General features: G+C 36.2%; 1 protein-coding gene across 4 annotated transcripts in view; it reads right to left on the bottom strand.

The window, feature by feature from the left end:
- The window catches only part of LOC142348821 (solute carrier family 7 member 14-like), a 144,860-nt gene extending 118,740 nt beyond the window's left edge, over window positions 1-26,120 (bottom strand). The window contains exons 1-2 of one of the 4 annotated variants that reach the window (XM_075400346.1): window positions 25,724-26,120; window positions 25,059-25,567 (exon numbers count right to left, since the gene is read on the bottom strand). The gene's annotated coding sequence lies outside the window, so the exon portion shown is untranslated. Of the gene's footprint in view, window positions 1-2,227; window positions 2,966-25,058; window positions 25,568-25,723 lie in introns of those variants that run through there. The other 3 variants (XM_075400347.1, XM_075400348.1, XM_075400345.1) reach the window with 3 other exon arrangements.
- Window positions 26,121-26,357: the final 237 nt, after the last annotated feature.

The following is a 26,357-nucleotide window of genomic DNA, read 5'->3' as shown; positions in this document are numbered from 1 at the left end:
GATATCACATCTTTGGCTTAAAAAAGACGGCACAATTGAATACAGCAGTCTTTCCGTGAATACATTATGTTATTAACTGTTTCGACACCGCAAAAGTTTACTTTAATTTTCGACTGTTTGTCGTTACTTTTCTAATCGAATAATAAATTCTGGATAATTGCAGGTCTTAGCGGCTTCCTATGCTGAAACACAGAAGCCAATTTACTGAGTTCAATGGATAGCTGAAATTTTTCAAGACTTTAGATGCAAATGTTTTTTTTATAAAAAACTTAGGCTTTTTTAAAATTTGCACTCGGCAGTTCTTTTGTGTCTACTTGTTACCTTGTCTCAATGATAGCAAGTCGCACATCAAACTACTGATGTCAAAAAAGACGCTATATAAACTTATTTTAGTTTTTCTGTGCATTGATTAATTTTTTAACGGCTTCCTTGACCAATTTTTGGCAAAGCGTTTCTTTAATTTTATTCTTTTCTTCCTATTTATCGTTCTTTTTGTAGACGTATGACATATTCTCAAAAATTACAGATCGCAAGGTTTTTTTGGGAAACACAAAACCTGTTTATTTATTTAGTTGCTAGCTCTTTTTTATGTCTTTGAAATTAATTGTTTTAGAAAACAAAACAAATTTCTTTTTTTTTAATATTTGTCACTAGTCTCATTATTCAAATTTCACACATCTCATTACTGTTGTTCAGAGTAGGAGGAGCTGGTCATTTATTATATTTTACGGATTAGAACATGGTTTTAACAACTTCAGAGTCATTTTCTCACAAAATTATTTTTTTTTGTTTGAATTTGTCGTTTATTTTTGTAGACATATTCCGTTTAATAAAGACAGGTCTCGAAGTCTTCATTTTGACGTATGAATGAATAGAAATCTGTTTGAAGATTTAAATTGATCTCTAATGATATTCGTTATTTGAAATTTTTTCGTCTGGTCTCGTAGTCTTAATAATGGTGGCAGGTCTCATTGGCCCACTAATGTGGAATTATTTACATTATTAAGTGAGTGGAGCTGGAAGCGTTTTTAACTCACACATCAATTAGTTTTGATCAAATTTTGAGATTTTTTAAAAGCATTCTATCTCCTCAATTGATAGACATTTAAGCCAAACTTTTGGATAAGTGGTCTGAACATTATGTGCGAACGCACAATACCGAGTCTCCTTGTTTGCCACACAGTAAATTTTTGGAAGATTTAAACACATTACTTGAAAAAAAATTATATATAAATACGCTATTAAATTCTAAACGGGAAAACTCGAGATGAGTGGGCAATTTTTTTGTAAGACAATATTGTAGATATATTTTCCCGTCAGCTCGCAAATAATCTAAACGCTGAACCGAACAACAACAGAAATTAAAATCTAGATTTTTGAGAGACCTCGGGTCATTCCAATGATAACCCCGCCCTCCAGCGCAGTGGTCATATAACCTATAGCCCTCCATCATGGTAAACATACCATAATGGGTGCTATAATTTCGTGTGAAGGGGGCTATAATGGGAAAGAGCCGAGACCTCTGGGTGTCAGAGCTGAGCAAGTTTGCTTAACTTAGCATTTGTTTAAACTCGGCGAGAGCTGAGTAATTTTGTTCTATAGCTATAAATCAATCTGCTCATTGATATAAAAATGTCACTATAAGAATTTCTTATATTTCCTATTCAGCAGCAGTAAGCCAGTATTTCATTGAAGTTGTTTCTTAGTACAGAAAATGCGAATTTGTGCGACTATAATTCATGAACCAGAAATAGTTTTCCAAGGAAAAAAAAACATTTGAAGTGTTCTTGACTTCGTTTTGGAAAAACAAAAATTGCAGGTTTTTGATGCGACGCAACCTGAAAGTTGACAGCATTTATTAATTTTATATTTAGCTTATTTGTTGTGATATGAATATCAGGAGCAAAGCGTAGCATACTATCGGCATTAGTTGAATAAAGGGCTCCCTCTTTTATGTTATCTTATTTCTATTTTCAGTTCACAAGATCGCCGAAATTTGTAGCGACTTTATTTAATTAAAAAACTGAAAATTGCAGATCTTTTCTATAAGATAAATACTCTTACAAATAGTAACTTTGCATGACTGAAAAACTATCCGTTAACAAAAGTCACTGATAAAAATTGTTTTACTGATTTAAAGTGTTTGTTTGCGAGTAAAACTGTTGTTCGTTTCACTTACTTACCCCTCAGCTAAATAAGTTAGAAACAATTATACAAATGATAATACCTGTGCTTGAAGAATGTTGAGGTTTTTTGTTTGTATAGTTTATTGCGATAAACAAAGAGCGGAGGAAAATGTAAACAAACAAGTACTGGAAAAAATTGTTAACAAATGGTAAGGAAAAGCTTAATTGATATCTGAGCTAGGTAGTTACAACTAGATGACAAATTAGCTGCATTAAGGTTTATTTTTCACGCTCAGTGACGTAACAGGAACAAGTAAAACAGGTATACAGTGTATAAACTTGTTGAAAAAAACGGTTGGGGGAAATTGTAAAAACTTGTTTGGTTGTATTTATAATTTCACGTGTGGAGTATTTTTAATAGCGTAGATTAGAAAACAAGCCAGGCGTTGCGGGGGGAAATTTAGCCGGGGATTAAAAAGTGCGGCTCCTTCAAGATGAAATTTGGAATTTTGGAATTGAGCGGAAGAGCTGGTCAATGCTGCTTACTACCTTTTCTGTAACTGCCGATTTTGGTTATAACTTTTTTGTATCAGACTAATAACAAATAATAATACTGAGCAATAAGCCGAAAAATGCTGAAGTATAAAACAATTAAAATGGAAGTTTTAGACTTGTGGGAATTGCTCAAAGGAATCGTCTCGGCTAAGTGGGACTTTTAATTTGGTTTCGGTTAATGGAACTAAGCGGGAAAAGTAGAAATAGAAAGAGGGGAGAGATAAAGTAAGATGTTTGCCCCCACCTTCTATTCACGTTTTCTCCTGTTATTTTCCTGTATTTTTCGGATGGATAAATTATAGCAGGAGATACAAAAAGGAAGATCGCTTTTTCCCTCGTGTTGTGTTTTTACTACTCTCGCTTTTTGTTATATCTAGCTAACTAACCAAGCTAACTTAACAACTAAACCAGGCCTCAAAAGACAGTCTGGGCGCCGTTTTAACTCTTTACCCTCTTTTCTCCCACAATTTTTCCACTCACCTCAAAAATAACGCCCCTCCCCTTAGTTCCATCTGTCATACCCCCCCCCCCCTCCCCTCCCCCAATAGGTCACCTCTCACAAACAGCCCTCCCTCTAAATTTGTTCTACAGGCATTTCAGCGAGAGACGCACGCATACAACCTGGCAATTGTAATAGAAAGAAAGAGAAAAAGAGTCGACGTCTATCACCCCCCCCCCCTCTGTCCCGATTCCAACATACACCACTTACATATCCGTATAAATTCCCAAATTTTTCTCCACTTGTAGACAATTAGTTTTAAGTGTGCCTGCATAACTTTTTGGTATGCGTGTTTGGAACAGAATTGTATGGGCAGGTTTTGGGTATATTGAGGGCGTCTTTTATTAGCTTACATATATACTTTCATATATCTATGTATACACAAGAAAAACGCTCCACAATAAAAGGTGCCTTTTTCTGTAGCCATAATTCCTCTTGGCTGATTGTGTGAAAAAAATTGCAAAAAAATATTGTCATTTTTGTACTGAGGCTCTATGTAAGAGGAGTGGGGAGAATTTTGGGGACATTATAACTTTATTGTTTCACAGCAAAATCACTTCGGCATATTCACTCTTAAAAGTTGGAAAAACAAATATATAAACATGATAAAGCAAACAGGACATCAAATGTTTATTATCTATCGTTGAAATCACTGAAAATCAAAGCCTTCTTATAAAGAGTTTCTTTATATGCCAGTAATTTTTTATCGATATTTATTTCACAAAGAGCCTGTTTCCGGAAGCTAAATTATAAAACATTTGAGGATGTGTAGGATATCTTGATGCATATTTTCTGAAGCAAACCAGTTTGTTGAAGCAAGTGCAAAACTGTCAAACTATCGTTTTGCTATCGACAACGCGAGAATTCAATAAATTTACTTATTGAATTCAATATATTTACTGGTTTTTTTTAATCAACCGTTGTGATTGGAGTAAGAATTAACAGTAGTAACGAGAGAACTAGATGGTTGATATAGCGAAAGACGACATTCGCGCATGACATCCTTTGGTTATATTCTGCAAAAAGACAATTACGTGACGTAAATCGGTTCTTGGTTATTATTAGCCACGATCTTGGAAGGTGAACGACCAGGTCTTTCAAAAAAGCAAACAGTTACAGACAAAATCCCTTGCAATATCCTGTAAACTGAAAGGCTATCATGAAAAGTTTTGCGAAGCATAAGAGTTTATTGCAAGTTTGCTATCAGGTGCTTCCAATCGAGCTCAGCTGCTGCTGTTTTTTGTCCCGTTGTGTTTCACCTGACACTGAATTTTAAAAGAATTAATATTTTCCATATAAAAGTTTTGATCTTTTCCGTTTCTGCCCCCCAGCTTTGTGGATGCATTTTATTTTCAACCCCCAGAGGCAAGTGCAATATTTTCACATAATGGTTTACCATGTAATGACACGTGCTCTGTAATTGGGGGGAGCATAACGTACTGGGGGGGGGGGCAAACGGAAAAGATCCAAAAAATTTCCCTGAGTTTTCCATGAATAATATTTTTTGGAAAAATAAAATTAGTTTATTGTGCTTAACATTGGTTGCTGTTGATCATAATTACATAATACGGAGGAATCAAAAATGCCAATATGTTTCAACTAGGGGATCCTTTGGGGCCGCTTTTGCATTCACTAGCTCTGAGGCCAATCATTAAAGAAATTGAAACAAAAATACCAAATCTAGTACAGCATAATTGGCATTTGGATGATGGCATCCTTGCTGGTGCCCACCAACAACTTTGCACAGCATTGAAATTGTTGACAAATTTGGGTGATGGATGCGGTTTAGAGCTCAGAATAGAAAAATGTGAGCTTTGGTCAACCGTTGATCTGACCACTATAGATAAAAGAGTAAAGAGAAATAGCGAAGAAGGACTTGAGATTTTGGGCGCTGCCATCGGCAATCCCAGCTTTGTTGCTGCATCTTTGAGAAAAAGAGTCAACAAAATAGAAAAACTGCTCGACAACCTGGCGTATCTAGACGACCCACATTGTGCGCTTGGAATTCTTCGACGCTGTCTTGGTGCCCCAAAGATGGTATATTCCCTGCGATGTAGCACTCCATCTGACGAATCCTCTGTTAATTTGCAGGATTTTGACAACCTTCAGAGAACAACATTCGATAGTTATTGCTGTGCGCGAATTTGTTTGTCACCCAATGAATGGGGACAATGCTTATTTTTTCCGTTCAACCCGATTTTGCGGGTTGATGATGACGAAATTTTGAAGACCCGATTGTGGGGGTTTCTGAGAACAAATAAAAGGCAAATACTCAATTGCGTGGACACCATGGTGATATGTGGGCACAAGGTTGATCGCAAGAAAACTTTCTGAGAATCGACTGAACTTAGAAATGATTTCAACCAAGATTTCCCCAACCAAGCATACCCTAAATTTATGTTTTGGTTGCTAAAAAAATATGTTTCATTGAGCTAAAATATTGTTTTGCGCTGATCTGGAAATCATGTTTGGAGAACAAAAAACAATATACGCTCTGTCAATTTTTTTCTACTCCATGTCAATTGTTTCCAATTATGATTTCAAATCGGTTTCATGAGAAAACATATTGGTTATTATCGTTTTCACCATATTTTGGTGCTGTTCAAGCGTGTTTTTGTTCTCTGAATCTTTTAAAGATAAAAAGTTATCCTGTAAATTACTTCGCAAAAAATTATCTCCATTTAAGTTAGCCAGGGCAGTTATTCCTCCGCATGAAAATTTAAGCTCACTTTAATTAGAGGGTTGACGTCAGCTCTCATCTAAATACGATGATGATGAGTAAAACACGAGGAGCAGAACTAAGTCCCAACAAACATTTTCTGCTTGAAAGCTTTGTAAATTTTTCGTTTTTTTGGTGACATTTTTTGTTTCCGCATGGGCTTTATAAGGCATCAGGAAAAATAAAAGAATGGGAAATGAGGGGCGGAGTTTTGGCTAGTTGTGTGGGTACATAGATCAGTTGACCCTGTTACGCGGTCAAGAATTCTTCCCAAAAAATTTATATCAACGCGTTGGAAGGAGGTGAAGCGGCGTGCTTTCTTTCTTAAGAAGATGCCATAAAGATAAATAAGTGAAAAGTGTTCACACCTGATACTGCCATTACTACTACTACTACCTCTACTTGCTTGAAGGGACAAGATTGTATACCTTGACAAAAAACAATGTTGTTTTTCCCCACTCAGCTTCGGGATAGGGGTTTGCTGTGGGGTGTTTATAGCAGAGTTGGAATAGGAAAATAGGAAAATTATGGCACTCAACAACCGCAGACGAGATAAAATTTCGTATGATTTTTTCAAAAATTTTTGAAGTGGTAAGGTGCACAGGGAGAAATGACGGGTGGTATCCTTTAATGTATCTTTTGTATGGCGCTGTAAGAATGTAGTTTGATTGGGGCTACATGGTTTGTTCCAGCCATAACACGCAACACAGACGACTATAGCCATTAAGAATAGGGGAGATAGATAGATAGGTAGATCGTTTCAAGTTGAAAGGGTGTGAAATAATTGGTATGGTCCTTTTCCCGGCGTTTTCCCCGGGTATTAGGAATAATAGGAACCCATCTATGCGGATGTTACGTCATCTGAATCTATAGGAAATTGGGTGTGAATTATACCTCGCAATTTGGGATATTTCCCTCTACTATTTCCACCCTTTCTGTTCATTTCGCACAAATTTTTCACCATATCGTTATACGATAATTGCGCGCATCCCCCATTCGATAGCCCCCGCCCCCTCCGATTTGGGGCAACAACAATGAGGTTAACGTTCAGATTACAGGTATAAACTGTAGATCGAATATTTCCTCAAGTTGTTTTTATTTATGATAAATAATGAGCATTGTTAAAAAACAAACTATACGTAAATTTTACGCGCATACAGTCAAACACGCATGCGCACGTAACCGATGATAAAATGGGAGGTTTTCACAGAAAGCGTTGCGGTGTTTTCTTCAATAAAGGAAAAGAGAAATATGCAAATCAAAGTGCAGGAAAAATTGATAAGTTCTTCACACTCTCAATGAGTTCACTCGTTTATCAAAACTGGAAAAAGTATCGATTAGATGTGAACTGATGTGAGCTGAACATACAAAAGTATATTCAGCACAATTTTAAATCGATTCAGATGCGCTCAGTACACGAAGAAATTAGCAAAGAAATCAATTAGTTTCAAAACAAAGATAATCGGAGTTTACAAAGCTTGCGACGAAATTAATAGTTGTCTCTTTAAATAACTTTCCTGTTTATTTCAAATATTTTTTTTGGACTCCAATCATGTGAATTCAAAAATACAATTATACAATCAAATGGTTAAAGATTCATATGTAATGAATTTATTCAACATAGCTGGCAGGTTTCCAATAAATAGCCGCAACTGCTTCGTAGATCTACGTTCTCAAAAAGATAGTAGAAAAAACAGACCAAAGGAGAACTTCTTTATATTGAATGCTGAGATGTCATATTTTGATTTAAAAATCTGTTTAACTTATTGCAGCTTCTATTAGCTGCCCTCAAATACCCTTCAATTAGAGTGACACGTACTCAATTGACCTCTTTGAATTAAAGAAAACCAATTAAAGAAAAAAACACGTGTGACCAAAAATTTAAAAACACAAATGAATAAAAAAAAGAACAAAAAGCAGAATTAAATTTATTGTGACGTCATATGGTAAAAACAAAAACTTGACGACGAAAAAAACAGCCGGTAGAATACTGGAAACAACTCTATGACTCGTGCAATGAAAACTCGTAACTAAACATAATTTTTCAAACCCTATCCAAAAAGAAAAAAACTGCAATATATAGCAAGACAAACCAATTTAAGTAAAGAATATGATTCCGTGTGGAAGATAGGAGGCAAAAATACTTTTGGTAATAATTTGGGGAAGTTAGAAACGGTGGAGGGGTGGGGTAGGTAGGGGCACGAGAGGCAAGTGTGAGCAGTTAGGTAGGTGTAGGGGAGTTGTTGGTGGGGGATATATAGTAGCAGGGGGAGATGGAGGGTAATGGAGATGAAGCTAGGGATTTAATGAGTTAGGTAGGGAGTAATTTGGGGGGGGGGTATATTTTCTAAGATAGATGTTCTCGGAGTTCCTGGTAACTTCCCGACAGGAAATGACATTTCTGGGAGGAAATAGCAGATTTTGATTTTTTTACTCTCATTGCTGATTCCTGTTAGTTTCCCGACAGGAAGTTGGCAATTTCACCTGGAAATACCAGGAATGGTAACTTTCCCGGATTTCCTGTTTAAATTTTCCGGGAAACGTTGAACTAGGTAGCTGGAGGGGGTAGGTAAGTTGTGGAAGGCAGTGAAACATTGGGGAGGCAGAGGGGTCTGAAAAATGTGGGGGGAGGTTATGTTTTATACGGGATCGAACTTCTCATTAACAAATTTTCACCTTAAAAATCACCAGCAGTTCCTAATTAATATACATTTCAAACTAAGCTACTGTTAAAGTCCATTGTTTGAAAACAGAATTAAACGTTCTAAAATGGAAGCAAAGGTTGGAAAAACAAAAGTAAAAAAAAAAACAAGTCACGAACAAACTTCCTTCAGCTGAAAAAATAGCCGGTAGAATACCGGAAACGACTCGAAGCGTCGTGCATTATAACTCTAACCTTATGTTACGGAAACAGGAACATCAGGGTTTTATACGGAAACCAGAACATCAAGGGGGTAGGCCGTTGGGGGGGGGGGGGGTAGACGGGTTTAAGAGAGGTAGGTAGGTGGGAGCAAGTAGGAAGGGGGTCTGTAGTTCAGATAAATGCTCGAAGACAGAAGTCATCAAACAAAAACAGAGGTAAATGTTCGAAACGAAAAAAAGTCAAAACTCAACTCATGAAAAAACTTGCTATAGCTAAAAAAACTGTAGAATCTGAATACTCCTCTTCTAGTCTTAAAAACCTGTAGAATACCAATATTCTCCTGTTCGAGTTGTAAAATCTGTAGAATATCAATACTCCATTCGCGTTTAGCAAAACTGTGGAATCTCATTGCTCCTCTTCGAGTCGTAAAAAGCAAGAGAAGGCCAATAAAAGCCCCAGCTTTTGATTTGCGGTCAACAAAAACAAACGATACAACTGTTTTGATTAAAAACATTAATTTGCATATAATCTTAAGTATTTTAAAGCAAATTTCGAGAAACCAAGTTTTAGGTTAATTGAATTATTTGTCGGCGCATAATTGGTCGGAAATTATTGCGAAAAAATCTGTGCACGAGTGACAAAATTTTCAGCATTTTTTTAATTCTTTGCAAATGGTGCATTTTGGTTTTTAGGGTGTCTGGACATTTGTGGACAACAGTGAGTGATTTTAAGTTATCAGATATTGTCACCTTAAGTAGCTGTTTTCCATCGATTTATCATTGACAAAAATTTTTTAAGTGAAAATGTGTGCTGATGTCATAAAATTACAAAAAGAATTATTTTCAATCTAATCGCAGCCTGCCAAAAATCACAAAAGGTTACAATTCTTATTTAGAATTGCATATTAACAAACTTTATTCAAAGTTTGCAATAGAATGACGTAACATTATGTATGGCTTGACTTTTCAAACTAGCCGTTAATTTATTTCTCTAATTTCTTTTCATTTATTCGACTTATGCTAGAATTTTGGAACACGTCGTCTAATATGGATTGAAAATCCAATGCCACTAACAGACAGAAGTAAAAAGCTATTAGACCTTTGTTTAAAGTCAGATATAATTAATCTTGACTTTGAAAACTTATTCACAATATCTAATTGTTTTAAAACGTATTCATGGGTTTAATCTCTTTTAAGGTTTTCCTGTAAAGCTGGAAAATGCTGCTTTAAAAAATTGGTTAAGCAGAAATCAAAGAGGTGACTAAAAATGGTAAGACCTTTTTAAGTTTTCTCCGCACTCCAATTGTTGAAAAAGAAGTTGCGAATACAAAGTAACGTAATTTTTATCTGTTTTCAAAGAACACAAATTCAACACTTATGAATGCAATTCTTAAGGTTTTGATGACCAGTTAAACGGTAATGATTATGACTCGACGCAACTCTGTCATCTCATGACGTAACAAAATTTTTAGAAAATGGAATGAGCCGTCTGGTACATCTTACCCCAATAGTACTCTTTTAAATTTATCTCAACATATGTGCACGGGATCTTGAGTTGTGGGCATCCGTTACAATTAAACTATTTCAATAGTTTATAGCAAAATTGAAAACCAATAGTCCACAGTAGCTGAGTCAAGTGAGTATTTTCATCAGGAGCGTCAAAGTGCCAAAGAAATGCGTTGTTCTTCAACTAAAAAGACAGACTAACTTTTCAAATCAAAAGTCAATATTTCTAAATAATTTTAATTTCAATACGTATTTTTGTGTCGTACTCAATTAATGTGTATGAGAAAAATGTGTTAACTTGCAGCGCGAAGCAAGCTATTTTACTATTTTACAGTTTTCGTTAGGCAAATCAATGCTTTTTACTTTCAATACTTAATTTCATTGGCGGTTGGCCAAATAGAGGGAACCAACAGATGAAGACTTGAATTTCAACCGGATATCGAGAAAGGTCGTTAAAAAATGAAAACTCGGTTAATAAGATTACAACTATCACCTGACATGACAAAAAACAGTTGAACAGATGATTTGTTTGCACTCAATAAGTGAATAGACAGAAGATCAGAACTAAAAGTTTGAATAAAGAAGATTGGAGATGAGTGAACAATTAAAAGTAAACATAAACAAAAGGAAAGAGAGGTCAAAGGAAAAACGGCTAATAAAGGTAACCACAATGATGAGGGTACTAATGTACAATATTTCCTCCTGTGCGGAAAGAAAATTTAGCTTGGCTTATTTCAATTTCATTAAAAAGTATGGAGATGACACAAAAAAATTAAAAAAACAACATTTACCGGTTAAATACTAATAATAGGCTTCTGACTCGCGGATTGAAATTGGTCGAAATGTATTATTGCACCACTGGTGGTGGTTGTAAATGAGTGGTTGGGGTACGGTTTTACTGCGAGAGAGATTGAACTCCCTCAATGGGTGTCCTTTGTCGAACGTTTGGTTTAAATGCTGTTGAGCTGGGGCGACTGGTTGGTGTCGAATGGGACGGCATCGTTGCCTTTTAGTCAGTGCTTTCATTGGTTCAACAATTTTTGGTGGGTAGAATACTACGAACCATCAGATTCGTTGTCTATTAGACAGTGTTTCCTGCGGTGTGGATGGCTAATGTTGGTGGTCTCCTTTTAGTTCTCTTGCGGCGCCTTATTGCGTGGTTTGCTCGGTAGAAGTGCTGGTTTGACCACCATGCGTAATTGAAATGCTCTTGATGCAGTTGATGGAGGAGATCTGATGGAGGAGATTCCACTAGAATCGTCAGCTGGGCCTCGTCTGTATATTTTTTCACCCATGATTGTGTGTCGCATATCGTTGGCGTGTTTTTGATCTTTTCCTCAGTTGTTTATCATCATACGAGCTGTTGACTGAGATAAAGATTGTGTTTCACTTTTGTTGGGTTATGGACTTTCGCAAGCGGAATAAAAAGCGTTTTTAACTAAGTAAAAGAATTAATTTATCAAAAATGAGAGAATAACAAAATGATATTTTACAGTAGAATTTAGAGATTTACAGGAGAGATCTGATTATTAGATCAAGAAGGTGATTTGAATTTGGGGGTGAAAAAAGGAAAAAGGACTCAAAAATCGGCTGTATATATACCCATTATCAGTGTGAAAAAGTCAAGATACAAAACTAATCTTAGCACCGTGATTTATAGTGGGGGGCGCAAAGGTTACCCAAAATGGTTTGCTTCTGCAAATCAGTCGCAAAGGGAACCATAAATGGAATGCATTTGCACTTTTCTAAGAATTCATTCACAATTCCGGAGATATCATCATCATTTAATACATGCTGGGAAGATTTTACATCAATTAATCTAACTCTAATAATAGTTATATAGATTCACCAATTTGAACCGAATATTGATTCTAAGCACCATTTCTTGACGATTCATTTATATAATTTCTTCGATCGAAGTCATATTGCTTGTCTTTCTGATCTGGTAAGTCAAACTTTCTTTCTAATTCTCACTAAGTTTAAGACTATAGTTTGATCGATATTCTAACACCCCCACTCAGACTTGAGCTGATTGCGTAGAGTCTGTTCCCATAAAAACTGCTCTGAATGTTTCCACTTTCGAAACGGGTAAGGACTTTGTGAAGATGTCCACAGCCATTTTGTCTGTACGGACGTAATGAATTGAAATAGTCCCATCTTCCGTCTTGTCCCGGATGAAGTGAAACTTTTTTTCGATGTGCTTGCTTCTTTTGTGCATGACTGGGTTTTGGCAGAGTCTGATACAACTTTGGTTGTCTTCTCCTATTGAACGTTTCTATTGGATGCCAAAATCCTCTAGAAGTTGTTTCCGGTAGAGTGCTTCCTGAACTGCTGCTGCCATGCCCTGATATTCTGCTTCTGATGAAGAAAGAGCAACTGTGGCCTGCTTCTCGACACCCCAGCTGAGTGCTGCGCCACGTCCGTTGAGCTTGAAGTAATAGCCCGTTGTTAATTTTCTGACGTTCACGTCTCCAGACCAGTCTGCATCACTTTCCCCCACTAAATCATAAGTAGCCTCTTTTGTGTAAGTAAGTTTTAAACCTTTTGAACCTTGAAGATATCGAAGAAGTCGTTTTCCGCACATCCAGTGTTGATTGGTAGGTGCATTCATATGTCTGGACAGAATGTTGACTGTGAACATGATGTCTGGCCTCGTCTGTTTGGCCAGATACAGAAGTGATCCAACCAAGCTTCTGTAGATCCTCTGGTCCACTTCTTCGTCTCCGTTCTGTGCTGTCTGAAGTTTCAAATTCAAATCAGCCGGAGTTCTTCAGGGTTTGCATTGATCCATTTGAAACCGCTCAAGCATTGTTTCTATGTAGCGTTCTTGGTCGACTGTGACTTTGCCTTCTTCTCGTCTGATTCCTAGACCCGGAAACCAGTCTAGTCTCCCTCTGTCTTCCATGTGAAAGGTTGCTCCTAGTGCCTTCTTGACATCAGAGACCACTGTCATACTTCATGATGCAACTATGATGTCGTCAACCCAGACCAAGATGAAGGTCTGATCCTCTGCCTCTGATCTTGCGAACAAGCAGTGATCGTTCCTCTTTCTGGTGAACCCTTGTCTCAGTAGGAAGTTTGCCAGCTCTTTGTACCAGTTGTTAGCAGCCTGTTTCAAACCATAAATTGATTTATTTAGTCGACATACTAACTTCTCCCCATCTGATCTGCGTTTTAAAAACTTTTGTGGCTGTTCCAGATACACTTCTTCCTCGATTGGTGAGTGCAGGAAAGCAGTCTTGACATCAAATTGGTGCATCACATGGCCCTGCTTCGCTGTTAGCTGAAGTAGAATCCTGAATGTCTCTGGCTTACAGGCAGGCGCAAAGGTCTCAAAGTAGTCTAGTCCTTCCACTTGATTGAAGCCTTTTGCCACATAGCGTGCTTTGTATTTGTCGACTTGACCACTGTGTTCCAATTTCACTTTGTAGACCCATTTGCCCGGTTTGACGTCCCTGTCTGTGGGTGGTCTCACTAGGTCCCAAGTCTCGTTGTCTTGGAGTGCCTTGACCTCGTCATTTATTGCCCGGTGCCACTGGTCCCAATCGTCACCTTGCTTGGCTTCGTAGACTGTTTTGGGTTCCATATAGTCGCCCTCAGCGGGTCCTAAGATGGGTCCTGACTTCTCCAAAAAATTGCGGAACATTCCTCGCTCGTGTCCCTCGTCTGGGCTCTGCTCTGTCCGCGTGTTCCAGTGCATCTTCATTGAAACCAACTGTCTCTAACTGTGAGAAGTCTTCTGTGTCACTGTCTTCCAGTGACTCTGAGTCTCCGTGACTCCCTCTTATTGCAGTAGATCCTTCATCTAGTTCTGTTTCTCCAACATCCGAGGCCTCTTGTCTCAGTGTTGTTTCTTGAGTATTCACGCTCCCTGCGTCATGCCACTCCTCCTTTATTGCAGTAGATGTTTCCTGTCGTTCTCTGTTGTCATCGTCTTGATGACCATCATCTGGGTGCCAGATTCCCAGTTCCGACCCATCATCTAGTAGGTAAGCCGTTTCTTTGTTGTCAGGGATTGAGCCCACTTCAGACTCCTTGATGATCACATCTCGAACTACCATCACCTTGCGTGTGTTGGGTATGTACACCAGGTATCCGTTTTCTCCTTCAGTGTAACCCACAAACTTTCCTTCCAGTGCCTTGGGTTCAAGTTTGCTGACTTATCTGTCCCTCTTTCTCATGAAGACTGTGCAACCAAAAATAGATAATTTACTAATTGGAAGCTTAGGTTTTATACCTCTCATCAGCTCTGCTGGGCATTTTTCTTCTCCTCGTCTCACAGCCAAGTTTCTGATCCTTGCTGCGTGAAGAATTGCTGCTCCCCACATCATCTTGGGAAGTCCTGAGTCAATGAGCAAACATCTTGCCATCTCCAGCAGTGTCCTGTTGCACCTCTCAGCTAACCCATTCTGTTGTGGCGTCTCTGGTATGTTCTTCTCCTGTGGAATGCCTGCATCTAAGCAGTACGTCTTGAACTGCTCTGAGAGAAACTCCTTCGCATTGTCTTGCCTCAGCTTCTTGGGCATCCCCACACTGAGAACAATTTTCTTCAGGCTTGCCAATGCTTCACTCTTTGCCTTAAGCAAATCCACAAACACAAACTTCGTGTACTGGTCTGCAAACACTATGCAGAACCGGAACCCTGACAATGACTCTACTCTGAAAGGTCCCATCACGTCTGTGAACACCCTCTCCAGCTTCTCTTCTGCTTGGGTCTCTGCCACTCTTGGTACTGGAGTCTTTGTGATCTTGGCCAATGCACAAACATTGCATACATCACCGAGTTCCCCCACTGTCTCTGGTGCATTCCTGACCACATCCGCTTGATTCAAATGACCCAATCGTCTGTGCCACTTCCTTGCACTGTCAAGTTTCACGCTGTTGGAACTCATCTTGAATTCTAGAACGCTGCAGGGTAAGTAAAACAAATTATTTTCTTGTGTTGGTTTTACCCGAGTTCCCTTCTGGAGTTTCATGCAGCTGTTTCCTCTCTCGAAAGTGAAGCTATGTCCCCACTCCGTGCATCTTGAGACTGATAGGAGGTTTGAAGAATAGTCCGGCATACACAGAACACTTCTGAGTTCGCATTGGAATTCCCATTTGTTTGAGGGTATGCTGATCCTCACACAGCCTCTGCCCACCACTCTGGAAGCCTCTCCGTTGGGATTTCTGACCACTGATGGAATGGGCACAAAGTCCAGGAACGCATCGATGTTCGTCACTATGTGATCTGTACAACCACTGTCCACTAGCATGCCTGCTCTCTTCCACAGCGTAAGAGCTGGCCATCATTCCTCGTCTGGTGTAGCCAATGTTGGACCCATTGCCACTCACTCATGTTTGCCTCCATCTTTTTGTCTCTTGCATGCCCTGTCTAGGTGACCCTTCTCACCACACTTGCTGCATTGTGCTGTCTCCTTCTTCCTGCAGTCCTTGGCAAAGTGTCCAGGGATCCCACACACAAAGCAGTTTCTTTTCTTGGGTCCCTTTTTGAAGTCACACTTCACTGCCAGTGCCACTGAACCACTTTGTCCCTTGTGTCTCTGCACCGTGCTCTCATAAAAATTCTGCAGCCTTATCCTCAACTCTGTGAAGTTCGTTGCCTGATTGAAGCTTTTCTGTATAACAAAACTTTCATACCTCATTGGCAGACCATTGAGGACCAAGGCGTTGAAGAGGGTCTCTGAGACTGCTTCCCCCGCTTCTTTCAGCCTTGTGAGCAACTCCTGTCCTCTGATGAAGAAGCTGTGCAAATCCTCAGAATCCTCGAGCTTCAGTCGAGCAAGCTGTGCCACTAAAGTCACCACTGTCGGCGTCTCCACACTCTGAAATCTCTCTTGCAAAAACTTCCAAGCCTTTGCTCCATCTCCAATGCCATGATCTCCCACACAGTCATGTCTCATCAGCATGAGGGTTGTTGCATCTAGAGTCAGTGCCAGATGGCACCACACATTGTTCCGTTTCTCCTTGATGTCTGCAACTTCCTTCTCATATGCATCCTTCAGCACCTTGTGGTTCTTCTTCTCATCATTGGTTGCCCCATTGGTCAGTGGCGCAGGCTCATGGGGTTGCTCATCTGTCCTCAGTAGTGATTTGTAGAGTCACTTCGTCTGCATCATCGCCACAAATCTTGTGCTCCAGAGTGGAAAGTCCTGTGCCTTTCCTGTGTAGGTCAGCAGCTTCACTGTCTATTGATCCATTGGAGTTTGAGCTGGCAAAACAGTTGTGAAAAGAAAAGGTACTGAGCAGAAAAGGATTATGACTGTCAACAACAAATTAGTTTTGTTTTGGAAAATAATTTTATAATTTAGAAAATTGCTGGGCCCATAACCTGTTGAGTTATGGACTTTCGCAAGCGGAATAAAAAGCGTTTTTAACTAAGTAAAAGAATTAATTTCTCAAAAATGAGAGAATAACAAAATGATATTTTACAGTAGAATTTAGAGATTTACAGGAGAGATCTGATTATTAGATCAAGAAGGTGATTTGAATTTGGGGGTGAAAAAGGGAAAAAGGACTCAAAAATCGGCTGTATATATACCCGTTATCAGTGTGAAAAAGTCAAGATACAAAACTAATCTTAGCACCGTGATTTATAGTGGGGGGCGGAAAGGTTACCCAATATGGTTTGCTTCTGCAAATCAGTCGCAAAGGGAACCATAAATGGAATGCATTTGCACTTTTCTAAGAATTCATTCACAATTCCGGAGATATCATCATCATTTAATACATGCTGGGAAGATTTTACATCAATTAATCTAACTCTAATAATAGTTATATAGATTCACCAATTTGAACCGAATATTGATTCTAAGCACCATTTCTTGACGATTCATTTATATAATTTCTTTGATCGAAGTCATATTGCTTGTCTTTCTAATCTGGTAAGTCAAACTTTCTTTCTAATTCTCACTAAGTTTAAGACTATAGTTTGATCGATATTCTAACACCCCCACTCAGACTTGAGCTGATTGCGTAGAGTCTGTTCCCATAAAAACTGCTCTGAATGTTTCCACTTTCGAAACGGGTAAGGACTTTGTGAAGATGTCCACAGCCATGTCTGTTTTGAATATGTCAGGCATAGTCTTCAAAAATGCAATTTTCCGTCAGTTCTTTTAAAATTTGTATTTTTGATCGACATTTTCTTTTTCTCTCCCTTGAAAAGAAAGCTGTCTGTCTAAGAAAATATTTCGGGGACTTAAGAAGCTTCTTCTATTACAGTCCACAGGTCCAAAGTTTAAGTTTTGTTAGCTTGTATATTATAGCATGAGTATGTGTTCAGTTTAAGATCTGTCTGCCTTCATTGCTATAATATATTTTTGATCGCATACTTGACGTGACCTTTGGAACAAAAATTTCCTGCTTCTCTAGCATTTTCATACCACGGCTCACATGACAGATTTTCTTCCTGTTACGTGTTTCTCATTCTCTCGCCATTGTTTCCGACGGATCTTCGGTTTGTTCATCGGATAGAAGTTTGGGCTGCATTGGCAAAGGCGGTTGATTTAATCTGGAGGATCACATCCAATGTTAGGTTTTCCTTAGCAGGTTAGCTAGTTTCACTTGGGTACCCCCCCCCCCCCCCTCTGCCATGGAAGAATTGGTTTGCTAGTTGTTCCCGAAAGGGCTTAACGCAAATTGGTGTTTTTCGGGATTCACGTGCTGACTGCGCCATATCGTATATGGCTATTTCGTGAAAAGTTAGTTATTTTATTGATAAAAGTTAGCTATTTTATTGCATGTGAAAATGGTTGATTCGCGGCGCGAATTAAATTCTTGTTCTAAATATTTTGGGTAAGATCAATTTGCAGGCAAGCATTGCTGAATGCTTTATTTGGTCGGCGACTGGAAAATAGAGAGACAACAACATATTAAGCTTTGATTTTCAGCGGGACATCGAGACAGCTCGTTAAGAAATTGAACAATTCTTTAAATAGAATTATAATAAACACACGTTATGATGAGTAGCAGTTGAAAAAAAAAAAGATTTGTTCAGGTTCAATAAGTGAACAGAGAAGATCAGAACTGAAGATATGAATAAAGATGAATGGAGATGAGTAATGATTAAAAGCAGACATAAACAAACTGAAGAAATAGAGTTCAAGCTAACAGAGGAAACAAGACACATACAAGTAAGCGGCAATGATGAGGATACTACAAAACCAAATCTTGAAAAAAATTAAAGAATAATTTCTTTTTACAGAATTGTAGACCAAATTTGATTTAAAGTTCAGTTTTTAGAGAAAAAATTAAAACGAAGTGATTACTGCTGTACAGGCAACAAAAGTCACATTGTGAAATGAAGTATTTTCCAAAAAACCGGTAATTAAATGAAATAAAATATTTGTTTACATTGATCAAAGATAAAACCAAACCTATCGTTTTATCTCAACAAGATCAGTCACTCATTGGGGAATTTAATTATTCAATCATCATAAAACCATAGGTCAGTTGACGTCATCTGGGCCGAATAATTGTTCCGACCACTCTTGAGGGGGAGGAAATATATACTCAAATGGGTTTTTTTTTGTTCAATCAATTTTCGCCGATCGATATATTCATCGTAGAGAGTTGAGACTGGTATCATTAGAAAGCTCGTCCAGCGTAGAAAATGGAATTAAAAAGATTTTTTTAATTTTCGTTTTCTACAGCGAGTTATCGAGGTTTAAACTTCTGAAAAAAGTAGAGTGAATTCACGTTGTTTTATTCACATTTTCCGAAATTTTTGCCTAATTTTTTGTCAATTTTGATAAAATTTGTTGAAATTTTTAAGAATAGTGTCGTTGATTTTATTTTTAAGGACAAACAAGCCTTGTTGATTATTCTGATTTAATTTTTTTGGTCAAAAACTCAAAATTTCAAAATTCAGCCTTTTTCATCAAAAACAGCACGAAATATGCTACTTTAGTCCACTTTGATAAAATTTGCCGGCACTACAAAACCAAACAACACTAATAAAATCTTTGTAGACTCAGAAGGGGGCTACTCCTACTTCAACTTCCGCTGAGAGTGCTCTGTAATTAAAACTTTGCCGTTATTTGCTAGCTTTACTCGTTTATTATCAAAAATGCAGTATTTTTGAGTTTTCAACTAACAATTTATCTATATCTACAATATTCGAGAAAATCAATAGTTCCTAACGGCCAATAAGCATTAGAAGGGCTATTTTTGGGACAATTTTGGACTGTTACTATACAAATAGAATTCGGATTGCAATCAGTCGGTCTTCTTTTTGAAAAAAGCTCTTTTATTAATAAAGAACAGAACATATCAAATGAAAGCTCAGGAGTGATAGGTCCAATTGGCTTCCTAAGCAGCTCCAAGCTAATGCATTTAGTTCTTTACTTGAAAGTTTATGATCGTTTCGACTTTTGATTTTTAAATAAATAATGGCCTAATGAACTTTTCCTCCTTTTTTTCTTAGTTTAGTCAATTTGCAGCTTTGTGTCAGCAAAAAAAGAATGCTTCTTCATTCTATTGAATTGACATTTAGTCTGGATTAAGTTTTTAAGCCTGAAGTTATTGTTTTCTGGCTTTGATACTACTGGATTTCATATTTTTTGTTTCTAGTTTTTATTTTTTTCTCTCATATCACATTATTAGCGTTCAAAATTTTTAAAGAAAATGATTATATTAAAATCCTTAAAGATATAAATTATCGTTTTAACGGCCTCGACACATCTTCCTTCAGGAAATTATTTGAATTTTTTAATTTGTCTTAAACCGTCATTTTTATTTTGTCATTTCAGTTGTATGAAATTTCCTGTATAGTGATAGGTTTCACTGGCTTCTTATGGAAGAATAGATGAGCCAGTATTCTGATATTAGTAGATAGCTGATGGCTTTCAAGACTTTGAAAACAATCGTTTTCCAAAACTAAAAACAAAAAACTTTTTAACTTCCCAATTTTGTTCTTTTAATTTTTCTTTTTGGCACCTAATCTCGTTTACAGGTCAATTATGACATCATAGGTGTCATGGGAAGGCTTCGAAGGGGATTGATGTCTCAAAATCTAATTTTTAAAAGAAAATGTTATGACCTTACTGACTTCGACACCGGTTTTTCACAAAAAAATAAATTATTTTGATTTTTGTCATGTTTGACGTTCTTTTTGAAGACGCAAGAATTATTCTGGATAATTGCAGGTCTCAAAGAATTCGTTTGGATGAATAAACGACCCTATTTAAATATTTCATTTTGTAATTTTTGTTTTTTATGACTTTGGATATAATTTCGTTTCGAGAAAAAAATCAAAATTATTACATACTTTTGCCCTTTTCTCTTTTTTGTCTACTTGTTACCTAGTCTCACTGATAAATGGCCAAATACTACAATATTTGTTTTGGAGAAGGTGCAAACGAATATATTTTGAGGGCCCAAATATGGTTTGACGGCTTTGGCAGCGTTTTCTGGCAAGTTTCAATTGAAATTTTAATTGTTGTTTTTTATTGTTCTTTTTTAGCAACTTAAGAAATGAATAAGGACAGGTCCTAATGCCCTTCTATAGATAAATGGGTTATTTCAAAACTTTGGGATATTTTACGTGATTTCTAATGGTTTTAATTACTTTGAAGTTAATTGTTTGAAAAAAATAAGCGAATTTGTTAACTTTACTGTTTTTGTTCTTTTTTGTCTAATTGTTACCAAACCTTTTTCTGGACTGGTCCATATCTTTTCTGGTGACGACTTTGTTATTAAATTTTGTTTTTTAAAACGGATAAAAAGTTTTTGATATAATTAATGTTTGTTGTTGTTGTTAATTGATTTTGCTGTTCTTCTTGACTCCCTTTCTTAATATTGGCATCTCACAGCAATTTAATGCTCCAATTTTACTCCTTTGAATTATTCGCTTTGGAGGCTATCTTATTGTTCATTCACATTTTTTTTGAAAAATACTTGGGCTTTTTTGGGATTTTTGGGATTCCCAAAAAATAATTTTTGGGTTTTCTATCTGTTCCTCGTTTGGTAGACAATTATGCCAAAATTGTGATCGGGCGGGGTCGGATCCTTATTTGCCATCGCACATTGCTGAGCCGCCTTGTTGAAAATATAAATATAATATAGAGCTAAATAAAATTTTGAAAAAAGTCAAGTGCTAATAGATCAGTCTAATTAGTTTGACATCCAGTAGTAATGTTAAAAGCAACAATTGAACTTTTCTAACAGCTCGTCTGATCACGTTTCATTTTCATTTCAATTTCTCTCCAGTCTTTGCCAGCTTCGACATTCAGAGAACAAATGGACAGAAAAAAATGAAAAATTAAAATTTGATAGAGCGACGAATCATAATATAAGGGAGAAAATTTTGCATGCAGAAGGCGTCAATAATAAAGTTTTCTTCAAGTTCTCTGAGTTCTTTAAACATTTCAAAAATGCAATAAAAATATTCGAGAAAACGTCGTAAAAAATTTTCAAAACATGAAATGAGAGAAAATTCGGCAACTGTACAGTTTTTTTCGAACAATATGAGTCAGTCCAAGTGGAGTGACCGAACAGTAATCAGAAATGTATGGAGAAACTGGAAACTTTCCATTAGAAATGTGAAACAGAGAACAAGAAAAAAAATTAAGGGGACATTAGATAGCAAAAAAAAATCAATTTACGTGAACGTCAATTTCCCTTCTATTTGTAGATTAGGGCACCAACAATTTATATGATTATAATAGATTCCTAAAGTGTAAATGTCTGAAAAAACTTTTCAGTTATTGTTAAAAATATTGGGATTTACTTTTTATAGATTTAAATAAATATATATATATATATATATATATATATATATATATATATATATATATATATATATATGAGTCGCAAGATAAGGAAAAGATTTATTCCAATACAAAGTTCTGTTTTCCATTTCTTGTTTAACTGAATTATTTCTCCTCTAACGTTCAAATTTCGAATAACAGCTTTAACAGATCAGAAAAAATTGAAAAATAGTTTGACTGAAGGGGAAGAATATGTCACAGCAAATTCAACAAAAATTAAGAGCTGAGAAATTTTGTAGTTGTGGATGACTAGAAGTATAATATAAAGTTATTTGAAGGAAACTTTTGAAAGAAGGCGTTGCTTGATTTTTTTTCCAGACAGAAAAATATTAAAAGTTTCTTGTCTCAACCTTCAATCGCATACTTCACAAGTCATAGTATCAAGTTTCAGAGCAAGTAGCCAATTGTTTTAATATAGTTGACTGAGAAATTTAAAGTAATATTGGCTTTAAATCGCTTACGATTGGATCAAATTTATACGAAAACCTAGTTTTCCTTCAAAAAACAATCAACTGAAAAAAATCAGTTGCATATTCACGATAAAGTTTTCGTCAAAAAAGCAGTCTCATTAAAATCGAACCAAGATCTTGCAACTCGGAGACGCTACTCGACCAAGCATTTTCAACTAACTGTTTGATACTTTCGTTCGTCGCACTAACTTGTTTCGTTTTTCTGAGACTTGAAGTTTCGGTTTTATGTTTTAAAAATTAGTTTAAACTGCTTGAAAAAGGTTTTGTCAGATTAATTGTTTGCTTGGGGCTTAATCAAATTTTCCAAGAAAAACTTAAATAATGGAATCAGAAAAGAGAAAAAGAAACGTTTGAACCAAGGAAATTGCCAATAATCTTTGTTGATAGCATTGTTTATTACAAATGCTGTTTTTACAGATTTATGAAATTTTATTTTACCCATCTACTTTTTAATAATCCAAACAAATTATTGCTCTAGTTGAACTCCTAGATAAAAGTGATCGCGAAGGTTTTTGATCAAAATTCTTGAGAGCTCATTTCCTCCAAAGCTCTTCTGATCTCAGAACTTCTTCAGAGTATCGATTTTTATTCGAGGCACAAATCTTCTGACGAGCAATCGTGCTTTTTCAAGCAACCAAGTTAAAACAAACTATCTGTCTCGGAAACCGACTTTCGATATATTTTTTAACTCAAACTTTTTTTTAACTCAGCGGAGTATACAATTTTAATGTAGTATTAAATTGTTTTATTTGTTATGTGAAACAAAATTGAAAAATTTTGTTGCAAAAAGCGGTTAGGAGTTTGGACTGGAACTGTCGCTAGAGACCTAATAGCTGCCCTTTTTTAAGCCAATACTGCCTGATTGATATGTTTTTTTATGGTTTCCGTCTAACTCTGCTAACATTTTTTTGGAACGTACCTCTGATTCAATTGCGTATTTGGAAGTCTGTTTTGGGATTTTACTACTGTTAGAAATCAACCAAAAAATTTATGGGCCCGTTGATGCTGAAATAATTAATTGTAATTTTTTACGCTCATTTCAAATCAGCATTTGTTCGTTCATCAAGTAATATTTGGATTTACTTGAGTTTGTGGCCTCATTTAAAATTTCATAGGACCATCAGAATTTGTGTTTTTTTAAGAAAACGATAAATTTTCAGTCACTAATGACTTAACCAACTGACCATACGACTGTTTCCGTTCTTTCAAATTGATTGTTGTTTGAATCAACAGGAGAAGTGCAGGTCAAATGCGGATATCTTAAAGTAATTCAAATTTACTTGCCGGCATTTCAGAGTTCTTAATTTTATATAGGTTGCAGACACCACGGCAATTTTCTATTTAAAAATTTTTAAGGTAATTTTTAAGTATCAATTTGTAGTTTGAGACTATGAAAGTATGAAGTTATCGCTTATATTATCATATTTTGACAATCTTCAAGCTGTGTTTAAAAATTGATATTATGATAAGAGATGTGTGACGCTTCTAACGGCAAGAGAAGAAGATTTTTCAGGTATTAAGTACCAGGCTTAAAAAACAAAGTTTGAGAAAAAATGGATATAAAAATCTTCAAATTTCTTTTCAAAAATCATGTTATCCATTCACAATGCTTTTCCTAAACTGACGCTGCATCAAACTTTGCAAGCGTTCACGACTGTGAAACTGAGGATACGCCCAAAGTGTGTAATTTCGTTTTGGTGACAACTACAGAAAAGTATGAAAAGAAATGTAATAAAAATATCTCTAATTTAAGCAGAAAAACAGTTTCAAACATTTTGTTTGAACTTTACCACAAGCGTACTTAAAATTTCAAGTTTGTTTCTACTCTATAATGCATTATAACTAAAATAGCTTCAAATGACATCCAGTTTATTGCAGATATAGAAGCTCTCGACAAAATTGCATCAGTTGTTCTTACACATATCCTAGATTGTTCTACGCGTGTTAACTTACTTATTCCTTTGAACTTAAAAACTTAATTGTTTCTACATAATTATTCCATCTTTATTTTTTCATAATTTTTCATACAGTTAAGAGAGGATGTGTTGTGATACAATTGGCAGCAAAAGACAATTCATCATAAATAGCAAATTGTTGAAAAAATGATGTCACTTTTTTGTGAAAACATAAAAATAATAGTCTACAAATACTTTTGTGATAATCCTGTGTAGTAGTAATCAAATTTTTGATATTAACTGAGCATAACATTGAGGACGAGGGTAAATTATATATTTTTTGAGTTATACGTTATTTATCATTTGAAAGGTACAAAGTTTGCTATTATTTGGTCTATATTTTTAGAAGAGAAAATTAGCGGAGACATTAATGGCACAAGGGCTAGATGCATTACAGTAGAACCACAAAAATAAATAGTAGATAAAGTAGTGATAAAGAACACAGATGAACTTAAATAGATTATAAATATAATATTATAGAAGACGTAGAACAAAATTGCCAGGGTGCTAAAAAATGACATGAGTTCATTCTGTCAAATGCGGGCAGCTTTGATGTAATATGTATCATTAGTTTTGCTTGTGTTAAAATTCGGCTCACCTGTTTAAAGGCTGAGGTGTACAGAGCCAATATATCTCCGCATAAATTACTCCTGTAGAAATTTTCAAGCGCTAAGTTGAGAAAAGTAAGTGAGCTGTGGTAACGCATATAGTAAGCTGAAGGCAGCAGGAATGTGTTGTTGTTTGTTGTTTACTCAAACTAATAGCCAAACAGCACAATGGAATTAATACGGGAAGCAAAACTCTCCTGCTTTTGGGGCTCTGCTGATCAGGATTGAAATCCGTCACTATTTATATGGGGGACTTTGGGAAAACAATAATAAGTAAACAAAATTTGGAAAGCTCCAATGTGCTTCAGGGGGAATATATCTGAAGAGGGAATTTTACCAGATTTTATTTAAATTATATTCAAATGTCGCCGAATTTATCTGGTAGTTTTTTGTTCGTTTTTTCTTGTTTTTCAACAAAGTATGAAATTTATTCAATCCTCGAAGCAAGGTTGTTCATATGTGCACTTCATCTGTAAACAATCATCACTCCGAAAGTAATCTTAACCGAAAACAGACAGTATCTTCTGCCTCCCTAAATTCAAATTCGAGCAATTATTGTAAAATTGAGTTCGTGACTAAGTTCTGTCTTTCTTTTATGCACAAAATTTCGAGAAGTTTCAAAGAATTCATATTTGCAAAACGTTTTATTCCTTACCTGTATTACTAACGGCTGTGTCGAGTCATCATGACGTAATACATTGTGTATTGAAAAAAGTGGTGCAATTATTCTATAATTTGGGCCATTTCGGCTTCAAAATCGTTGTGACTAAGAATAAAACATGCAGCGGTGGTATATAGATAGATGATAGATAGATAGGTAAAGAGAGACATATATTAGAGGGGAGTTTTTATGTACTTGGTGGTTCTTTTCTCTCTTTTATTTGTGTCACGCTCTCAGCTAAGATTTTACGGAGGACGCAGGAAAAAGATTATAAATAATTCATCAACATATACTTAGATACGCACTACTAGCTGCGAAAACAACAACAGCTCAGTTCACTTCGAACTGAAGAAACAAAACAAAAATAACTGAAAAATAGAACACAGAAAGAGAATGGTAAAATCAGAATCAGCTTTCTCTGAAATGAATTTCATTGTTGGACTTGAAAAGAAGTTGTCAAATTGTCAAAATACATCAATGTTTCACACAACACTTGAGGCATTCGTATCAGCAGAAATGAACAATCCCTTCTAATTTTGTCACAAATGAAATAGCTATTTTAAAAAATTTCACTTTGACTTTTCCTTCAATATAAGTTCAGGCAACATTGGCCAGAAACTGAATTAGT

The sequence above is a fragment of the Convolutriloba macropyga genome, chromosome 10 (assembly GCF_964194025.1).
Source record: "Convolutriloba macropyga chromosome 10, txConMacr16.3, whole genome shotgun sequence".
In the NCBI taxonomy this organism is placed as follows: Eukaryota; Metazoa; Xenacoelomorpha; order Acoela; family Convolutidae; genus Convolutriloba; species Convolutriloba macropyga.
The sequence above is the reverse complement of the archived record's forward strand: the minus strand, read 5'-3'. Positions and strand labels throughout refer to the sequence as shown.